The sequence below is a fragment of the Podarcis melisellensis genome, assembly GCF_964234715.1.
Source record: "Podarcis melisellensis genome assembly, chromosome: 2".
Classification (NCBI taxonomy): domain Eukaryota; kingdom Metazoa; phylum Chordata; class Lepidosauria; order Squamata; family Lacertidae; genus Podarcis; species Podarcis melisellensis.
The window spans coordinates 94741913-94764136 of NC_138529.1; the positions used below are offsets into that span (position 1 = coordinate 94741913).

Below are 22224 nucleotides of genomic sequence, written 5' to 3' on the forward strand. Positions count from 1 at the left end.
TCCAGCCATACTATCACCTCGGGCTGTAAGCTCCTCAGATCTCACTACAGCTGAGCAGCGTTGGTCACTCTCCAACTAAAGCCTAGGGCACTACAGGAAGCTCCACTGTTAATCCAATTCATTTTGCTTTTTTCTATCAGTGAATTCTGAAAAGAGAGGCCCAGGGTCAAGCTAGAAGTTGCTGTGCAGCTGGAGGGGGCTGCCTTACAAAGGAGAAGTAAAACATAGGTCAGAGATGCTGCTATTAAAGAACTCTGGTTTCATTTCAGAGTTGTGGCCGTATTACAGACAGATGTTCCTTTCTGTGTTGCGTTCGAAATAAACTTTTGGTCTCTGATTTTGACATCATCTGTCTTACTTTAAGCGCAGCCTGGCTGAAGGTTACATTCAAATATCTAAAGGGATGTCGCATGGATAGGGCCTGAACCACAGGAAAAGAGATTCCGACTAAACATCAGGAAGAACTTTCTGATGGTAAAAGCTTTTTCCGTAGTGGAGTAGACTCTCTTGGGGAGTTGGTGGACTCTCCTTCCTTGGAGGTTTTTAAGCAGAGGTTGGATGTCCGTCTGTCATGGGTGCTTTCGTTGAGATTCCTGCATTGCCGGGGGTTGGACTAAATAACCCTCAGGGTCCTTTCCAACTCTACCATTCTATGAAAATACAGAGCATCACAGCTAGAATGAACCATTATTCTAGGCACGCTCCAGTGTAGTAGCATGTTAGCCAAGGTGGTATGCCTGCTTACATTGCAAGCATATAAGTGTGCCAAGGTGGGACTACTATGCATCTTCTTTCAGCCTCCTTTAAAATTCACATAGCTCAGAACATAGTAGTAGTTCCCTTGTAACATGATAAGAATAGCAGTGGCTCTGTTGCCATTTGCAAATTTGTCTGAGGAGGGCATGGGCGACATTGGCCACCCTATAATTATTTCCAGGGCCAGATAGAGACACCCTAGGTAAGGAGTTCTGCATATCAGCAAAGGGTTTCAGAGTCCAGGAGATGTACAGATGGTCGCTCTATGCTAAGTCCAACTCTACGTAAAACAATGTGGTAGGAGGGTGACTAAGTCTTAAGATTCTGCAAGCTTTGTCGAAGCAAATCTTTCTAAACTAGAGACGTGCCAAAAGTGCCTCACTGTGTACACACAGTGGGGTGCTTTTGTCCTCCTAAAACTGGATATTTGGGGTTCAGAGGTCACAGTTCAGCGGCAGAGACTCTTTGGCCCTTTCCTCCTGATGTATGGCTATGGCAGCATAAAATTCTAACAAACCTTAGCTGAGACTAACCACAGTTTGTCCAGGTTCAGATATCACAGCAAGTTGTGGTTAGTCTAAAATGGAAGCCAGAGCTTCGGCGCTCTTCCTCACAGGTGCGCTGGACAAGGTGGGTGCGTGGGGGGGGGGAGCATGTTTCTATGTCTTTCTCAACATCTGAACTTGCTGCTTCCTTCCACGCACCTATCTGCCACCCCTCTTCATACAAATACACAATTGGTTTCCATACTAGTATGCACATGTTTGCTGCATTTCAGTTCTCTTGCTAGGATTTCAAACCGTCCCTCTCCCCACCCCCACCCCCAGCTCATATATTGCATGAAGGTGGTGATCCTGTGAAATAGGCCAGTAAGCTCAGCACAGTAAAATAGTAAATTGACCAGTAAAAAAGAAATCAGTAAATGAAGGGAATAGCTATTAACGTGCCAAGCCAAGATATATAATTATATCCTAGGACTTTTCCAAACTATTACATGCTGAAGGTGTAAAGCGATTAAAAGGGAGATTTTTTTTTTGCTGGGTAGCAAGATTTACACTCTATTTTTACTCATGTATATTAAGTTGCAAAGCATTTTCTAGAAAATTTAATCATTTGTATTATTACAGCTCCTTATTAGTTTCTGGTAACCAGAGTTTTAACGTATTCTTCATTAAAAGAAGAAAAAAATGGTTTGAGTATCCCACCCATCTTCCTGGACGTACTGAGAATCCTGAGATGATGGCCTTTGCCTTCCCCATTACTGTGTGGTTTTAACTCACTAAAAATGTAAAAGTACCCCTGACCATTAGGTCCAGTCGTGGACAACCCTGAGGTTGTGTGTTCATTTCGCTGTATAGGCCAAGGGAGCTGGCATTTGTCTGCAGACACCTTCCAGGTCATGTGGCCAGTATGACTAAACCGCTTCTGGCGAACCAGAGCAGCACACGGAAACGCCGTTTACCTTCCCACCGGAGCGGTAGCCATTTATCTACTTGTACTTGACGTGCTTTCGAACTGCTAGGTGGGCAGGAGCTGGGACTGAACAATGGGAGCTCACCCCATCGTGGGGATTTGAACTGCCGACCTTCCGATTGACAAGCCCTAGGCTCTGTGGTTTAGACCACAGCAACTGTCTCAGATGGCAGATACTGGGCAGGAGGGTATCAGCAGCCTCCTGGCTGTTCCTCCAAAGCCATTTCCCTCTGTTGGAGGGCACAGCTGTGGGTGCCAGACAGCCTGTCCTGGGCCTCTGAACTACCACATTGCTCTCATGTGATGGAGAACACTGGTGTGGTGAGTTTCTGTATGTGGAGGGGTCCCATCCTGCCTCAGGCAGCATAATGTCTTGGGCCAGCCCTGGATATAATGTTAAAAGCTGGTTTCTTACACTTACAGCAGAGCTTTCCAAACTGCATGTCGCGACCTGTCCGTGTGTCAGCTGCAGTGTGTCTCAGGAATGCTCCCCATGCTCCTCCCGGGGCTGGAAAAGGGTTAGTTTAACCTCCGGTTTACAAGTAAAACTGAATTGCTGCGTCACAAAATGATGCATGTCATGTCCAAAAAGTATGTCACCAACATGAAAAATTTGGAAAGCTCTGACTTACAGTGTCCCTCTTTTGGAAAAGAGGAGAATCTGACTAGCCCAACCATGAGGTTTGTGCATTCTTGTGTTTTACGTAGGGATGACTGGAGATGATGCAACTGCAGAAAAGTTCTCCTATGTATTAGAGGACTATAAGGAAGCAATTTTATTCACTGCCATCAATGTGTTGTCTTTTGTGGAAAACTTGTTCCAAAGAATTTCTTAGAAAATATGATAACTATCAATAGTCGACTAACCTTAGAGGTAGCCATAGCTAACCTTAGAACTATTATCTTGGACAAATCCCATGAAAGTTAGTGGTGTTATCCTCAGGACTACTTTAGAGTAAGAAAATTTGGGGTTATAAAGCTATATTTCTTTGTCTTCTGTTGCTGTATTGATTTTTAGATACAGTACACGGGGAGCTATTGTGACACCCATTAACTTATAAATGAATACTGAAGTCTCAAGGCACTACTTCAGAAATTCCTCTCTTGTTGTGTGTCATGAGTAACTCTAGTGCAGTCCTATATCTTACACTGTGTAGTCCTTACCTCACCTCACAAGCTGCATCACAGAACATCTATTTATGAAACAATGCAAACTATCATTTTCTTTCATTTAGAAAGCTTTAATGTTCTCTCTTCTCTTTGCATTTACAAAGGTGTGGAAGCGTTTTTATGACTGTATATTTTTAAGCATTTTTTTTAATGCTGGAGGTGAATTTGAACTGCAAGTCAGCTAAATATACTGTATCACGAAACCTTGGGGACCACTGAAATGAGAACAGTGGCCCATTACTGCTAAGAAGGTGTTTTATTGAAAATATGCCGACATACATTCCCAGGAGAGTGAGGAAATACAGCAAGATGCCCAGCAGTTATACAGGTTGTTCTCCTAGACAAGCTAATATATATAGTTTGGCACTTCCATGCTGTGTGCAAGAGAGTCATATAATAGACTAATGCACACTTTTGCATTAAAAGGCCTCATGTTTCCCTGGATAATTTCTTTATCTATTTCTGTTTAACGCGACCACCATTTATACCTTTCACTTATTCGTTAATTACATAAAACATTTTTGTTTCCGCTCGCTGGTTAGATGAGGCAGCTTAGTAAATTTAAGTGCAGTAGCCAGTAGATGGCAGTGTTTGCCAAAATGCTTTCCTCCGATGAAGGGCAGGGACCTTCATGCACATGTGCATATGCATTGGGAATTTGGCTTCCAGCAAAGTTTCTGGTCAACCAACCAGTGTAGGCTACATTGAAGTCGTCAACTATTGTTCCTCTGCCTAAAAAACCCACAATCAGTAGTTTGAATGACTACAGACCAGTTGCACTGACTCCAATCATCATGAAGTGTTTTGAGAAACTGGTGCGCCGTCACATTATTTCCTGTCTTCCATCAACTTTTGACAACTACCAGTTTGCATACAGGGCAAATAGATCCACAGAAGACGCTATCACCACCACTCTCCATGCTGCTCTGTCCCATCTGGAGCAGCCGGGGAGTTATGTGAGGCTGCTGTTTGTGGATTTTAGCTCTGCTTTTAACACTATCCTCCCCCATAGACTGGTGTCCAAGCTAGAGGCGATTGGACTCTACAACTCCACCTGTCTCTGGGTTTTGGATTTTTTGTCAGAACGTTCTCAGAGGGTTAGAGTAGGGTCACATATGTCCAAAGCCCTTAGCCTTAACACCGGCTCACCACAGGGTTGTGTGTTGAGTCCCCTGCTCTATACTCTCTATACGTATGACTGTACAGCCATCTATTCCAGCAACAAAATCATCAAGTTTGCTGATGACACTACGGTGGTGGGGCTCATTTCAGGAGGGGATGAGTCCGCCTATCGGGACGAGGTGGAGCGGCTCTGTGTTTGGTGTGGAGAGAACAATCTGGCTCTTAATACGGCTAAGACCAAGGAATTGGTGGTGGATTACAGGGGAAAAAAGGCGGACATTCAGCCCTTGTATATCAACGGGGAACGGGTGGAGAGGGTGGCGGAATTCAGGTTTTTGGGAGTGACTATCGATCAGGGCATGACTTGGAGCGCAAATACCACTGCTCTGGTGAAGAAGGCCCAGCAGAGAATTTATTTCCTCAGACTTTTGAAGAAGAACAATCTGAGTGAGAGACTGCTGGTGTCCTTCTACCGAGGCTCCATAGAGAGCATTCTCACATACTGTATTTGTGCTTGGTTCTCCAGTTGTACAGCTAGGGAGAGGAAGGTGCTCCAGAAGGTCATAACCACAGCCCAAAGGATTATTGGTCATCCTCTCCCATCTTTGGAAGAACTGTACGGTTCCCGTTGTCTTAGGAAAGCAAACAACATCCTGCAGGATTCATCTCACCCGGGATACAGTCTGTTTGCACTACTGCCTTCTGGCAGGAGATATAGAAACATCAAGTCAAGGACAAATAGACTGAAAAATAGTTTCTATCCAAGAGCTGTGGCCTTTTTGAATGCTGTAACTCGATAGTGTGACCTGGGAGTTTGATGGGTGTGGGTGTGGGTGTGGCTGGAATGTGGTTTGTTTGGTTGTTGTTGTTGTTTTGCTTTTGTTGTTTTTTAAGGGATGGCATCCAATTTCGTTGCACTTGTGCAATGTTGCACTTGTGTAATGACAATAAAGAATCTATCTATCTATCTATCTATCTATCTATCTATCTATCTATCTATCTATCTATCTATTTTAAGGAAAGCAAGTTTCTAGACCACAGGATTTCACTTTTTAAAAAACAAAAGGCACAAAGGGCATATTCAGGAGGTGTTTTTCATAGGGATGATTTCACATGCTATTGACTAAGCCAGAAATTCAGGCATCAGTGCCTACAAAGGTCAGGTACAAATCAAGGTGGAATTTTGTTTATGCCGCCTGTGCTGTCCCTGTTGGTGCTTTTCCCTACTGTTTCAACTAGCATGGTTTACCATGAGGATTGCTGTGATCCCAACTCATGGTTTGGGGGTCTTGGAGTGCTGATTCATACTAAATAAAATTGCATTAGCAGCATCATATATATATATATATATATATATATATATATATATATATATATATATATGCAGGTTTTGGTGTCCTCGGGTGTCTTCCCGTGTAAAAGTTGGGGTGTCTAGGCGACGTTTCGACGAGGTCTCACTCGTCATCTTCAGGCTGGTGCTTTCGGCTTCTTGTTACTGGAACAGAGCAGGATCTCAGTGTTTGAGTTCCTATAAATACTGTTGAGGGGGTGTGGTGTATAGCCTCCAATGTTCTGGGCAGAGAGGAAGTTCCCAGGCTAGTGTGCCTTTTCTTCTTTTGTTCCTTAATTACTTGAGGGATATCTTGAGTGATTTCTTGAGTGATATCCTGAGTACCACTTAGGTGGGTCATTAGGTGTGGATTAGTTGCTAAAGTCTTTGTGTCTTGACCTCTTGAACTTTGTGAAGAGTTTTTCTGAGAAGATGGCTGTACTGCACTTAGTTGTGCTCTGGCTTGGCTTCGTGTATAGGGGCGAGCTGTGGTTTTGTGGCCTGTGTCAGCCAGATCTGTGTAGGGATTGCAGGGGGGTGCAGCATCCGGAGGTGCCACCATGGTTTGGCTACTGGATGGTGTCTGTAATTTATCTGTGGAGAGGGTCTGGGTTTGGGTCTGGTGTGGTTGATTGGTGATGGCGTTCTGTGTGCCTCTGGATCTGGTGTCAGTTTTTGTGGGGAGGGCTAATTTCCAGATGTCTGGCAAGCGGGATGTGTCGTCACGCTTGTTCATGTTGTGGGGGTGTTTCTCTATCTCGATGGCTTCCATGATTATTCTCTTGTGGTGATGTTCCATGTTAAAGAGCATATATATATCCCACCTCTGCTCCAAGGAACTCAAGGTGGCATACATGTTCCTCCCCATTTTATCCTCACAACAACCCCGTTAGGAAGGTCAGGCTGAGAATCTGATTGGAAGGATCAGGGAAAGGACCCCCACCTACCCATGGCTATGGGCATGATGAGAGACATTTCGCCCTCTCCACAGCACCTGTAACTCTTCGCAGGCATCTTTTCCACCTACCATTTCCATTTTATAGCACATTGCACTTGGGATTTAAGGAAGGGGGCGAGGGGCGATTGCAAAAACAAATCGAAAAAGCAAGCCTCCCTCCTTGTTCTCCTAAACATATGACTTTTGAAGAGGGGGCAGCATTACTGTGGTCTAAACCACTGAACCTCTTGGGCTTGCCAATCAGAAGGTCGGTGTTACAGATAGGTAGCTGTGTTGGTCTGCCATAGTCAAAACAAAAAAAATTCCTTCCAGTAGCACCTTAAAGACCAACTAAGTTAGTTCTTGGTATGAGCTTTCGTGTGCATGTGTATCTGAAGAAGTGTGCATGCACACGAAAGCTCATACCAAGAACTAACTTAGTTGGTCTTTAAGGTGCTACTGGAAGGAATTTTTTTTGTTTTGACAGAAGGTTGGTGGTTAGAATCCCTGCGGTGGAGTGAGCTCCCGTTGCTCTGTCCCAGCTCCTGCCAACCTAGCAGTTTGAAAGCATGCCAGTGAAAATAGATAAATAGGTACAGCTGTGGCGGGAAGGTAAACGGCATTTCTGTGGGCTCTGGTTTCTGTCACGGTGTCCCATTGCACCAGAAGCGGTTTAGTCCTGTTGGCCACATGACCTGGAAAGCAAGATGAGCACCGCAACCCCATAGTCACATTTGACTGGACTTAACCATCCAGGGGTCCTTTACCTTTTTACCTTTATATGTAACCTGGTAGAATTGACCCTTTACCTGAAATTGAAGGATAGAAATATTGACCCGCCTAGACATATTAATGGATTGTGTGACATTTCTTGCCATTCTTTAAAAGAGGAAAGCTTTGAGAAACTCTGGCTGGGGCTGAGATTCATGGGCATGGCAGGAGGACAGCTCATCCACCCACCTGCCCCAGAAATCAAGTAAATAAATAAAAATACTTAACTGACTGAGCAGTTGCGTCACAGATAACTTGGCTCTGCCCCGTAAACATAAAGCCTGCCCCCTCTAAAATAAATCCTGGCTACACCCATGCTGAGATTATCAACAGATTCCCATAACTGCAGTGGTGGTCATCCTTCTGGAGTTCTGGAACCATACAGGGAAAGATAGAGGTCAGATGAGAGTCAAAGAGAAAGAATTAAGTAGTCAATAGGCAAGATACCCCCACAAACTTAGAAAAGGCCCTGGGAAAGACTGTGAAGTATCGGGAGGTCAGATGATGATGATGATGATGATGATGATGATAGGGCCATGGCTAGTCCTAGAAATGCAGAGGGACGTAAGACACCCAGGAGGCAGGGAGAGCTGAGGAATGGTATTTGTAGAAGGCTGGGTGTGCATGGAACCTGTGCCTTTCTCCCCTCAAAGAGGTTTATACTTCTGATGCTCTTAAGCAGTCACCAGACTATTCAGGAGTACCCTCTCCACCGGACACCAGCCGAGTAGCTCAGATATGCTCGCTTTCCCAAACAATTTATGTGGCTTAGGGTATGGGGTGCTGAAAAAGCAGCTACACAGACCAATTGCATTATAATGGTGGGCTCATGTACCTGTGTTGACTAGTATGGCTGTGGATGAGGATGCACATTAGAATGCGCATCCCATTGAGGGGAGTGTTGTGCTGACAATATTGTGACGACTTGGGGTCATAAGCGGTACAGGGTTTCCTACAGTGTCAGCGCTCAGATGCACGTTCTACCTCTTTTCTTTTCTTTTTCATCCCCTCTGCCTAGTTTTGCTGGAGTTTGCATCTAGCTGCCAATTTCTTTTCTGGCTCGAAATAAATTAGAATCGGAACATAAGGAAAGCTCAGTATAATTGTGCACCAGAGGAACAACAGTATTCCACACCAGAAATCAATCCTTGTGGATTACTATGACATTCCTAGGTGTCAGCTTGTGAGGGTGGATGTCCTACTGGAGCTTCAAGAGCCTCATGGCTTTATGAGATGGATGAGGTGAGGTAACCTGGCTGAGAAGTTCCTTTTGTGGCAGTGCACAATTTTAATCCTTCACCTAGGTCACCACACTGCCTAATGCCAGCACTGATAGTGATTTCATCATAACAATTAGGCTCATCCTTCTATATGATAAAAATGCTACCACATTTATATGTAACTGACTGCATTCAGTTCAAGCATGCATGAAATAATTTTCTCCCTACAGCAAATCGTTGGATCAGAACCTCTTGGTATAAAAATGCATCAATTTTTCTTTCTGATGGAAACTAAAGTTACAATTTATTAAGCAAGAAGAAAGCAGTTAATTAAGATCAGTCAAATACAAAAGATAGGGCAAAAATGTTCCAATCGTTATTTATAAAAAGATGTCAGGTGCAATTATATATAAAATAGTATTTATTTGATTCATTATTAATAACTGTATGCTTTGAGAAAAACAATAATTTTTTCTGAAGCTTCTTCCAGAGCTCTTGTACTATCATCTTCATCACTCACCTGAATGTTGACACTTCCTGCTGTGCATATATAAATTAACCAGTAACACTGCCATTATAAAAATGTTGCATTAAATTAAGAGAAATGTAAACCACTGTGCAGTAAAAAGAAGAAAAATCTCTTGACACCTTTAAGCCAAATGTGCACTGCATATAAATAACAACAACTCCCATCACACTTATTTTAATGATGACTTTATCATAATGTGGACACAAATAAAATTAATATGGAGTTAACTGCTTCAGTGCCCCACGGATGAAGTACCCAGACATGTCAATTATAACCACAGAACCAGGCAAATAGATAGGTAGCAGGGGGATTCTTGTATTACAGCTATCTGTTTGGTTTCTCTATAGGATGAACAGAGTATATTATTCTTTAGGGTTTTCATTATGACTTGTTTCACCAGAAATGAAATCCCTTGATAAAAGAAGACACAGATCAATAAACAATACCCTCCAGAAGTAATATATGCTACCATTTGCAATCACTGAAATAATTCCATCCTTCCTCTGTAAACAGAAACATTTTAAATCTGTACTTATACTTCAGATTCCTGTGGTGTGCTCATCTGTAGGCTGAATGGTTTGATGTTGTCACCCATTGTATCCTTCATGGACCATGGAGCCACAGTTGTTATGTTAAACCTTGTGCAAATAAAGCATCCAATCTTCTATGCCTTCCTCCCTTTTTGATGCTGCTATTTTCTTGATCCATCTCTGTAATCTCAACATGGGAGAAGATTCTGCTCTGGCTTGCAGTCCTGGAATAACTCTGGCAGGTAACAGAGAGGTGTGTCCTTGACTCCACACCTAAAGCTCCCAGCCTTAATCCTGCACTCTCTCATGGGTCCGCCCCAGTCCCAGTGACAGCTTTGCGTTACAGCTGCATAACAGGTGGCATAACTTTAAATACCACCACCGAGGCAAATAAGGAGAATCCCGGACAGATGCTCCCTTCCTCCCCACGCCATTGGAGAACTGGACCCCAACTTGTTTAGCATCCAGTCATAATACAGTGGTACCTCAGGTTAAGTACTTAATTCGTTCCAGAGGTCTGTTCTTAACCTGAAACTGTTTTTAACCTGAAGTACCACTTTAGCTAATGGGGCCTCCTGCTGCTGCCGCGCCGCAGGAGCCCGATTTCTGTTCTTATCCTGAAGCAAAGTTCTTAACCTGAAGCACTATTTCTGGGTTAGCGGAGCGTGTAACCTGAAGCGTATGTAACCTGAGGTACCACTGTATATCACCATAAATGCCCCATACAGGGAACACTGATTTCATGTATCAAGAGACACAATTTATAACACTACACATCTTTGATTTCATGTATGAAGAGCTAGTAGCAACTCAAAATACATGTTAATGATTGGGTACATCTCAGTTGCTCCTCTGTTTGTTTTTGAAGCTTTCAAAGGCACAGGGCCCCTGCAAGAACAAAAAGGCTGGCAAACTCATTCCCCTGCCCTTTGCAGTTTCTTACGATCACTTCTGTCAATCACTCACCTGCTCCTCCTGGACATGTTTGCCCAGCAGACAGCAGCAATCCTTTTTGATGGGAGGGAGGCAAGCCACCACTCAGCTTTGATACATGGTGGGGAGCTACTAAACGAACATGTCTGGAGAGAGTGGGTAAATGATTGTCAACAGCAGCAGTAACCAGCAGCAGAGCAGAGTGTGGGCCCCCATTATAGTGGTAATTCTGAGGTGCTGTGGGGTATCATGGCCATAGGATCACCCTGCACATTATCCATAGTAATCAGAGAAGTTTACATTAATGCAAGCCTGCATTGCTGTCTCTTGCTGAAAAGCAAAACTAGATTGAGCAAAAGCAAATTAATAAATCTCATGTTGATCAATTCACCATATTCCTATTTCATTATGACTACCATCTTACATGAATAATATTTACCGGAACATGAGAAAAACTCAATTTGTGAACCCGGGTTACTCATATTCTCATTATCTAAATTATATTTGGGTGGCTTGTGTAGCTTCAAATCTCCTCCCCCTCTCTCTTTAAATAAGGTGACCTATTATCTGAATTGTGGCTTATCCAAACATTTAGAATGTCCCCAACGCCATTTGGATGCATGAGGATTCATTGCCTTGCTAAATTACTATTAAGTGTTCCACAACTGTCATCAGTTGTATAAATGTGTTTATGCACTGCATACATATTTTATGTGTGCATGCGTGTTATAATCCATGTGTCATTTATACTATGTATTCAGTTATGTGAATTCTGCCTGAAGATTCGGAAGGAGAGCAAATGGCTCACCCTTTTCCTAAATAGTTGTTGTCTTTCTTATCACTTAGCATCGCTGAATTCCATTCATTTCCAACAAATCTTACAACTGGGGATATTGTCACACTTGTAGATAATTTTAAGAACACATTACCAAGGTTTGTGTCAGAAATATGGAAACCATGGATCATGTAAACCACTGGATGTGCTGCCTTTGTGCATTCTGATTGTGTCGAGGTATAATCAAGCTACAGAAATTGTATTGTAGACAGTTGGCAATAAAACATGGACTACTTGAAGCTGAGCCTGTGCCGCATTATGAATGCTTACCTGATCCAGTTTTAGAGAATGTTAATTTCACACTCTATTGGGATAAACCTGTAAATAGTACTGACAAAACAGCAGGTTATAATAATCCAAGCAATAAAAATATACCCGGCAATTTCTCTTACACGCAAAATGAAAAAAATAAAGAAACCGACAAGAAATCCACCTTACAATAGAAATAGGATGTATGTTGGGACTCACCAGAATGTGGAGGGATCTGCGTCTATGTATCTGTGGATAATATATCCCCTCCAAAATTAATAGCTATCTCTACCTTTGGAAATACCTTATTAAACACCATTGCCCCAAAACAAAACCAATTATTTGTTGTCATTGTCATGCAGCATTCTGTTCCCAATGGTAGCTAGGCAGATGCTTCTATGTAGTGGTGCATTATTGTGGTGTCTAGCCCCTGTTGCTTGTCCCCTGTACTTGCTTACTCACAAGTACCCTGCCTTGGAACATGGAAGTTCCATCTTAGCTACTGTAGCCCATGGTAGACCTACCTTTCCTGAAATCCCTCCCACGTATCTTCCCCATATCTTCCTAAAGCCACATCACACTCCTCACTAGAATCACTGACTTTCAACTACTAAAGTTCAGTAACAAAGTTTCAAAGCTCTGGATATGTGAGTGAAGATGGAGAATGATGGAGACCAAAAAATAGGTTGGACAGTGGTAGGCGAGGAGAGAGAAAACATGAGTGCCTCAATCCTTGTCTATACATAAAAACCATCTCTTGTCATGGTCCGCCTCCAGCATTACCAATGGATGGAAATGCAAGGGAAACAGTTGATCCTGGACAAGTTGAAAGTGATGGATGAGCTTGTTACTATATTTATTTTCAATGTAGAGAGAATATTAGTTTAAGGGTTATAATTTGAAGCAGGGGTGGAAATGCTTTTTTTTTCTATAAATGGACATTGAGCCACAGGAAAAGTCAGTGGTCTGAGCCACTGGTTAGTAGAGCCAAGCTTTTTGCTCAATCCCCTTTTTTCTGCCTCCATCTTTCTCGTCTTCTGACTCATGGTGGTGGCTGAGTGTATTCTCACTTACAAACCCTTCCTTCTCATGCACAAACTCTCTCAAGTTTATGCTTCACAAAAGATGCCACTATCTTCTCCCCACCAGCAGCATAGCATAGACAACCATTACAAGCACCCGAACCAACCAATCCACCTTGGAACCAAACAAGCCAGCCTCCATCCTCACAAAACTCGAGATTCAGCCCCAGCTTACTCTTCTCTGTGTGCATATGCAGGACTGCAGCATCCAGAGAGCTCAAAGCAGACCTAGAGTGACTTTTTCAACACAGCAGTTTCCCCACAATGCCTTAAAATACCCATTGTGTGCATGTGTAAGTAGATGGGTTTTCTATGAAATAAAAAGTCCTGGGTAAAGAAATAAAGCCACTTAGCTGTCAAAAATGAAAATTGAAGATGGCCCCTTGGTGGATTTTAGGTGCTGTGATACAAAAGAAGGTGAAGGAGGTCACTTAGATAAATTGGGACCATGCTGTTTAAGATTTCTGTTAGCATCACTAGTAAATATAGATTGTAAGTAAGCTGGAAATTCCCCTTCTTCAGTTCAAGGATACTGTGGTGTGTGGAAAGAGGAAAGTTCCATTTATGTGTGGTTTGTTCCATTTTCAGGCTCTCATTCTTGATTCCCATATTCTGTCCTAATTGTGCTGCAGTTATTCAGTTGTCCTAAGTCCTGACCTTTGTGTGTATACAAGCGACTCTCAACTTACAAGGGTTCCAGGGATAGAGCATAAAGCTAAAATCGTGTATAGTCAAAACTGCAGTGGTGCAAATGCAGTGGTGGGTGGGATAGCCAAAGTCTTTTTTCCCTAGATGTCCATCCTCTTTTTGCCCTTTTTTTATTTATTTCTTATTTTTTGTCAAATGCACAAAGCTGAATATGCACAAGTTAAATGCACATAAGTTGTGACATTAAGGTATAATTTCATTTTTGGTTTCCCCATTTCTAACTTCACAACAATCCTGTGAGGTACCTTAGTGAACCTTGTGGGTCAACATAGTGCAAGAGGAAGAATAATAGCCTCTGCTCCTGAAATTGAGGTGTATTGTACCATATATGTACTGCATTTCCACGTTCTGAAATTTGTACTACATTCTCTATCAATAACATGGAGTTGAAAGGCTGTATCACATCAAGTTGTGGTAAGGAAGAGCTACAGAGCACTTTACCATGGAGAATACTGTATAAACAATATTTTAAAATGCATACTGCTAGCTTGTTTGCCACAAGGTAGTTATGTGATCATGAATCTAAGAGGCACAGTTAGCACAGAGTAGCAAAACGGAGATCTGCAAGTGGAAATACTGTGAAAAGCGTTAACTAAATAGCCTCCATCTCCCTCCTTCCCCTCCCAACACCTTTAGGCACTCAAACACCTGCAGCCTCTAAGGATATAAAATAAACAGGTATTATTATTTCACTTTAACCCCCATCATTATTCTCTCTATAATTCTTGTTTAAATAATACGTGCAGTTAGCAAAGAAGGTTGTGCGATATTTACAATCAGATCCCATGTTCTTGATACCCAGATTTATCGTTTGACTTGTGCCTATTGATTTAAAAGCCAGGATCTTTCTCATTCATGGAGGTTCCTTCTGGCAGATTTAAGATCTTGTAAATATTCATAACTGGGGTTGCGGGGGGTCAACTTTTTAGTGACCTGGACAAAACATTCCATTAATTTGTTATCTAATACAAAAACACTTCAAGCAACAGAAAGCAATCCATATCACAAGATCACAAGTTGTCAGTGAGCTGGATCCTTTGTCTTGTGAGCAGCCCCCCCACTGTTTGTTGTTTGTTGTCCTTTGCTTTTGTAAATAATGCATATTTGTGACTGCTAATGGTAATTAGCCCATTTAATTTTTTTCAGTTATGTGCTAAGGAAATAACTGAAACAGCTGCAAACTGCACACAGTTTCTTCAATTATATAAATTAAAAGTCAGATTGGCCCCTCTTTGTAGATAACATTGAAAAGAGATGAACCAATCTAGTGTTAAATGCCCTTGGTTGAGTGGAAATATATTTATGTTATAGTTTCCATGGATAAAAAACAAAAAAAGAGAGACCAGTATTTTCATTCCGGTTGGATTAATGATTAAGGCAAAATAGTATTTCTTTCTTCTTGGATATTTGACACATTGAGTGATTGTTCTGCATTAATTACAAAGAATAATCAAACCAAGTATCGCAAATGTCCCGGCACAGACCAAGTCATCATCTGCTACCAAGTTCAGAAATATTTGTTTGGCAGCCTTAACAACAGGTTGATAAAACTCTTTTATTTTGAAAATACTGATCTGCGGGATATAACAGATACATTTGTGTATTGTGAGTACATTTTAACATATTATCATTCCCTAGTATGTGATTCATTTCCTTTTGCTTTGTTTAGAAGGGGTGGGTTGCAGTTCCCTACATAGGCAGGGCAGATTGATAATTTGCACTAACTCTCGTTGGAGAGCTATTTGTGTTTGTGTGCGAGGAAGAAAATATACACGTACATATATATATACAGGCGCATACAAATCCTGTCATGCATAATCTGCACGAGGCAGAAAAAAACTCCAAAAGACTAGAGTTTGGTAAAAGAACAGTAATAATAATTTTGCATAAGAGGGTGTAAAAGTTACATTCCCCACCCGGAAAGACTGTTTTGCAGCACAAAATCACCCACCCACCCACCTCCTCAGCATGTAATTATCTCTTTTTTGGCCTATCCAATTTGAGCTGATTGTTGTGAAGCCTTTGCGTTAGCTTGCTGCTCTCTAGTGTCATGTAGCCTCTGCCGAACAAAATTGCTCTTTAAAGGTTAGATTGGTAAGATGCTTTCTGTTAGTAAATATCGGGGTTGTTGGTTTGTTTTTTTTGTTTTGGGAAGGTGAGGTGGGGGATTGTCTTCGGATGTTGTGTGTGTGTGTGTGTGGAGGGGGGGAAAAGAAATAGTTCGGAAGAGGTCTTTTGATTAAGAGTAAGTGTGTGCTCTTTGCCCTGCTTTTTAGCGCGCAGATACAAACACAGTCGGGTCAAAGGGTTAACAGCAATTAACTGTAGTTGCGTTGGAGACAAAAGCGTTATTTCACAAAAGCATTATTTCACCTGCTGTCAGAAAAGAGAGAGAGAGAGAGAGAGAGAGAGAGAGAGAGAGAGAGAGAGAGAGAGAGAGAGAGAGAGAGAGAGGAGGCCCATTGTGTAGGGGTGTTTGAACTGATTATGTTTAGAGGCTGGTTGTGATTGGTGGAGAAGGGCGTGGCTGATTGGGTAGTTTTGCATCTTGTCAGCCCAGGAGCACCCTTGTGCGTGCAATCTGTCTGTAACCTGAGGAAGCTAGAGACTGTACAACAAGGCTTTAATAGAAGCTTCATGGCCCAGCACTCTGTTTGTGGTGGTGGCAGCTAAATGGAGTTTGTCAGGTTTGTCAATATGATTGATTTTACGATTTTCTTCTTAAGAGAAAAACCTTACTTTATGCACAGTTATAATAATGGTCTTCAGTTTTGCAAGGGCTGTTTTCCTATCTCTCCCTCCCTCTCTTTCGTTTTCTTTTTTAAACTTGAAATCTCGTTTGCCAACTTCTTGATCAAGAGTTTTATGGAGGTGCTTTAAGAAAACAGACTTTTTTGGGGTGGGGGTGGGAGAGAGAAAGAGACAGTGTGCAGGCCTGCTTTTCTCCATATCCAGAAGTTTGGGAACATTTTTTGAAGGGGAAGTGAAAGCAATGCATGCTCTGTTATTTACTACTGTACTGCTCTCTTGTAGCAAGTGCAAAGCTTCGTGAGGAGTTAGATTTCAGAGAATACTGTGTGATTGTGGACAGTTTGCTGAAGATGTTTTAAGAGAATCTACAGAAATATTATTGTTTCTCTGTTGCTGTCTTCTGCTTTTACTTTTACAAAATTCTTTGCAATATTTGTGGCTTGGATGTCTTCATAGTATTTTGGGAAAAGGAAAAAGAAAGGGAAGGGGTAAAACTACAGATCTGTAAAATGCTGTGCCAGACACAGTTGTGTTTGATTTTACTTGCCAGTCAATTTGCCACGTGAAATTAAGTATGGGAAGGTGTTGTTTTTTTTACACCGACTGGTATTAATGTGTTCTGAAGAAATAAGTGTAACTGGATCTCACTGTAACTAAGCTAAGTGTCAGTCCTGCAGTACTGAATTTTTCTGCAAAATGAGATTATTTTTCTAAGGGGTGGTGGTAGTAGGGAGGAGGGAACTGTTAGGAAGTGGGTGGTTAGTTTAGAGCAAAGTGCACATACATGCTTCCTCTTTGAGATTAACTCTTTCATACCTGACATAGTTGAGAGGGGAGAGGAGCTGAATAGGTCAAATAGGCATTTGTTTGTGGAAAGTTTGCAGAAAGTGTGGATTTAAATGTAAAGCGCTGTTTTAGAAATAGATAGCAGTGTTCTGAAGATGCTGCATTTAAAAAAAAATAGTGAAGGCAAGCTTCATGAGCAGGAAATATTCTTTTTCTAAATGAAGATTTGTTTCTGGAGAAAAGTTAAAGGGCTGTTGATGTGTAATTATTAAAGTGGCATGAATTGCTGTATTTGTAGGAAACATGGAAATGTCTCATATATATATATATATATATATAGTGGGTCTAAATCTTTGAAACATCTAAAAAAAAACTGTTTAGATAGCAAGATACAAACATAAATGCATGCACATAAGTGCCTTGTAAGCTTATGTAACAGCTTCAGCAGGATTAGTGATATGGGCTATTCACGATCAGGTTCTAAGTAGATTTAATGTAAATACACTTACGTTTCTTGCCCACTTTGAGTTCAGATTGAACAGAAAATATATATATATATATATATACACTGAGCAGATAAATGTATAGATGGGTGGCTTAAACGTATGAGCGCTTTGTGATATATTTTTATCCTTGTAGCAATGTGGGATATTTGTTCTTGAAGCAATGCTGCTCTTCTACTACTGTAGCTTCCCTTCAAGAAACAGATAAACATTCTGTTTTAGGCAGCTTTAAATAATCATACTGCCTTCCCGGTCCTCTCCAAAATTGTATTGATAAGGATGTAAATCTGAAAACAAACCCTGTCCAAACAGTATAGCTGATTTGGCCTAGGATGCGATAGAGCTGAACTGAAAACTGATTGGCCTGACACTTTATAATCAAAGCTGATTTATTGTTCATTAGTAGTGCATTAGCCCTTTCAGGCAAGACAGTTATTTGTGTAGGGGCCTGTCAAACAAAAGACTGCTAGCACCTGTCATTTTTAAACCCTGAGATAAGCAAAAAGATATTAAGATAATGCAAATAGAAATATATGCCTGCAAGAGGTAAACGCTTTGCCTGTGAGCCTCCATTTAAAAATAACACTTTAAAAATTCCAGGCCTGCATTCGTTGCACAGATAAACCTTATTAGGGATAAAAACGCATCCCAGTGAAAAAAAAAGTGATGCTTTTAATCAGGGGGTTTGAAGCTCATTTAGCATGGTGTGCTTCTCAGCATATAAAATTGAGACATGCCTTGGGGAAGGGGGCCCCAGGTTAGAAAGTTTGAAATTAGGAGATTGGCACTGGCTTTTACGGATCTGCGATTTTATTGTGGATTTCTTTTTCTTTCTTTTTTACTGTCTTTTGTTTTGCCCTATTGCATTAGTTTATATAGTTAACTTCATTTTGTTGGTTGTTTATTTCCATCCCTGAGACCTTCCAGTGAAGGAATGGGTGCTATGAATGCTTTTAGTAAATAAATAATGAAATAACGGCTGCTGGCTGATTTAACCATTCAGATATTTTTCTTGTTGATTTTTATTTGCCAATCCAACATAGTTAATTGCTATATATATATATATATATATGCCCATTGCCAGCACACTGTCAGAAATGGACTTGTACCATAAAATGCTGCCTGAACCATCAGGGGTTAATTAAGTGAAAACATGATGACATCACAGCAGAGCTGCGAGAAAGTCAAGATATATCTCCTGCTGTATTGGGACACATTTCTGCAAATTCCCACTGCCCTCTCATTCTTTCACTCCCACTGCCCCCACCCCCTTCTGCCCCATTACTAAGGAATGATCTCATGACACAAACCAGAAAACAACACAAGCGTCAAAAGAAAACAAAATTAGTCAACTTTTGTCTGCCACCATAGAAACAAGGATTAACTTATGTTATTCCAGAGTCGTGGAGAGGAGACTATCTGCATGAGGATATATAGTGCATTGTCTTCTGTGAATTTTTCATTTGACAGGGATTTTGGAGGCTATGATCTTAATTAAATCTCAACTGGCTCAAATAATGCATCTAAAAAGGCATGCAGTGTTGCGTAACCTTGCTGAGTTAGTAAACCATAAATCATCAGAAAGCTTATGATAGGGAGTTATTCTCTCTCTCTGAGGTTTTGTTCGCCATTTGTTAGTTTGGGTTATTTTTTAAAATACACATTGCTTTTTAATCCCAGTCCTCCTCCCCTCCTCCCCCCCCTCTCTCTCTCACACACACACCCTGTAATATAAGGAGAATTAGGAGATGCCATGCCCAATAGCATCGGAGTGATGCAATGAAACTGACATGAGATCATAACTTTCTATAGCTTTTCACACAGTTGTCTGCCTGATAGCATGATGCGAACTCTGCCTGCAGTTTTTCAAAATGGGAACATCTTAAGAGGGAAATTTTAGATGATCTGTGCCAGGACAGTTAAATTAGTACTCCATCACACCTATGTACGTTGTCTCTGTTCCTCAATGAAATTCAGGGCTTCCTGAAAATTATTAAGCAGCCTTATAGAAATGGGTAGCATCACCATTATTCAGTTTTAATAGACAATTGCTGAAAAGTGGCTAGGTTTTGTTTTATTGTTATTATTGCAGATGGTCATATACACAACTGTGCTTCCTCAGGTATGTTCACAAATAAAATAAATAACGTGTGTGTCTATGTTGACAGTGAAGGCTATTGATCATATATTGCAGACAAAATTGGTATGTTACAGACACAGAGCAAATATGTTAATGTAATAATTCGCTTACCTTCTTGAGCAGTCTGCTGTTGGGAGTTGTTGCTACCTAGAAAGACATAGGGAAAATCCCATGTTTCTTCCCATTATATTCCTGTTTCTTTTTAATGCGCTGGAAGTATAAATGGGTAGCTGTTTACAGTGCAGCAGGCTGATACTTTGGGGAAGATGCTTGCGAACTCTTAGTCCGGTTCAGAGGTAAGAAAGTCTTGCTGAACTTAAAAGTTTATAGAGTGAAGAGGCAGAGGAAGAGAGGCACAATGTCAACAGCTGTTTTTTTAGCTGACAGAGAAACCTCAGTTTTTCTTCTAGGAAATGTTTATTACTTGATAGGTAAGCATTGTGATCTGTTCTCTCACACCCCCCCACCACTGTGCTTGGGAAATTAAAAAGATAGAGTGGGATCCCAGCCCGCCCGCCCCCATCCACACCTGCGTGTGGGAAAGTTCTGACACCCGCAGTCTCAACTTGATAGTGTTTGGTGAGAAGCTTGGCCGGCTGTAAGCAGTTTGTTTGTTTTACTGAAAGCAGGGCTGTGTTGCTGGAAATTAGCTTTGCTGTGAAACTCAGGATTCATTTGAAATGCCCTTTATTTTTATAAGGTGTCCCCCCTCCCCCCTTTTTGGCCCTAGGTTTATTTATTTTCAAGAGTTGAGGAGCAGAGGAAGGATGGGAGGGGGGGTAACGTACTCATTATCTGTAAAGCTGCCTGATGTGTCTGGTTTTTTTTTTATATATATAAAGAAATCAAGTAGTTATATGAAGTACTGTAGCCTGTTTTTGTTAACCTTTCCAGTGCAGTTTCCTCTCTTGTCCGTATTGTGTTTGATGGGGTGAGGGAGAAATTTGAATGAACATTGAACAAGCATCCATTATTGCTAATTATTCTGCGCAGGTTTTTGAGGTGGAGATCCTTTCAGTGGTTTGGTAAGATATTATATTACCTTTTCTAAAGGAAAAACTTAAGGACATCCAAACAACAATAGCTGATAGCATGTTCTAATTTTTAAGCTCTCTATCTTGCCCTTAAATCTAAAACATCATTGTTCAAATAACTGAGAACAAGGTAAACCAACAACATCAAAAAGGTCGGCTTCTGTGATTTCTCAAGGGCTTGTTATTTTGTACTTTCCAATTCTATTTGATGTCTTGACAAAACAAGATGACACAGGGGAGAATACATTAAATTTTGATCCCCCCCTCAATATAACCTGTATCAGTAGTGGCAGCTTAATTTTTCACACGTTTTTAGGAAAGGTAGCCTTTTTATTTTGCACAATTACTCTTAATTGTCACACCCTTTATGTGAAGGATTTCTTCTAGGGTTTTCCCCGTTTGCTTTCATTTTGCGAAGCATCTTTTAAAAAAAGTGTTTTGACCTTTAACATGCAGAGAGCTTGCTGGTTGGAATGTGTCTTCATTAGATTGTAAAAGGAGCATCTGATGTTTTCTCATTACAGATCAGCACAGCCAGTGTAAATTAGATTCTGATGCACAAATGAGGGCACCTGTGATAGGTGTGAAATACAGCACACTTAAGCAAATAAACTTTTACAAGTATTGTAAAGGCTGCAGTTCTGAATAAAGTGACACCCTCTAGATGAGTGTTTAGCAGAACAAGAATCTGAATATATCTTGTCATGATCTGACTGCTTTCTTTGTGTCTGATTAAGAGTAAACTGGTTCAGTAAGTTTGCGATATTTTAATTGCTTATTAATATTACATTAGTCGGTACACATTGCACGTATACCCCCTTCCCCCAACCCATCCACTCCCCAAACCCAGAAGAAAAGACAGAACTACATTTTTAACTCTTAAAAGAGAAGCAGCAGAAAGCAAAGCCACAGGCTAGTGCTGCAAATGATTCTGGTGGTGCTGATTTTGCACTTTCCAATACCTGCTCCAGAAAAAAATAATATGTGCTTAAATTTCTCTGTAACGACGTTCTCAGCCTTGTATTATTAAAATGCCACAGTGTACAAATGTTTTAGAAAATAACAGGCAAGGTGTTGTATCTTCTTGACTGTATGTAGATAGGCTTAAGAATTTATAAATCAATATTGATCTCATTGGGGTTTTTCTTTAAAAGCTAAACTGAAAAGAAACAGAGCAATTTGTGCATTTGTGTGCACACACACAATTAGTTTTACTAATGTGTAGTATGTCCTTATTAAGCAGGTTAGGTTTGAGAAATAGCAAATGTTTAATGGTCCTTTTCCTTCCGCTACTCCTTCTCCCCCCCCCCCCACCTGCCTAAACTAAGGGTAGCTTTGCTTGATAGATTCCACTGTAGCACTCCT

General features: G+C 41.1%; 1 protein-coding gene across 20 annotated transcripts in view; it reads left to right on the top strand.

Moving 5' to 3' along the window:
* FOXP1 (forkhead box P1) overlaps positions 1-22224 on the top strand; it is a 513657-nt gene that overhangs the window by 370313 nt on the left and 121120 nt on the right. The window contains exon 1 of one of the 20 annotated variants that reach the window (XM_081901943.1): positions 16193-16332. The exons of the other annotated variants lie outside the window; for them this stretch is intronic. The gene's annotated coding sequence lies outside the window, so the exon portion shown is untranslated. Of the gene's footprint in view, positions 1-16192; positions 16333-22224 lie in introns of those variants that run through there. 20 annotated transcript variants of the gene reach the window in all.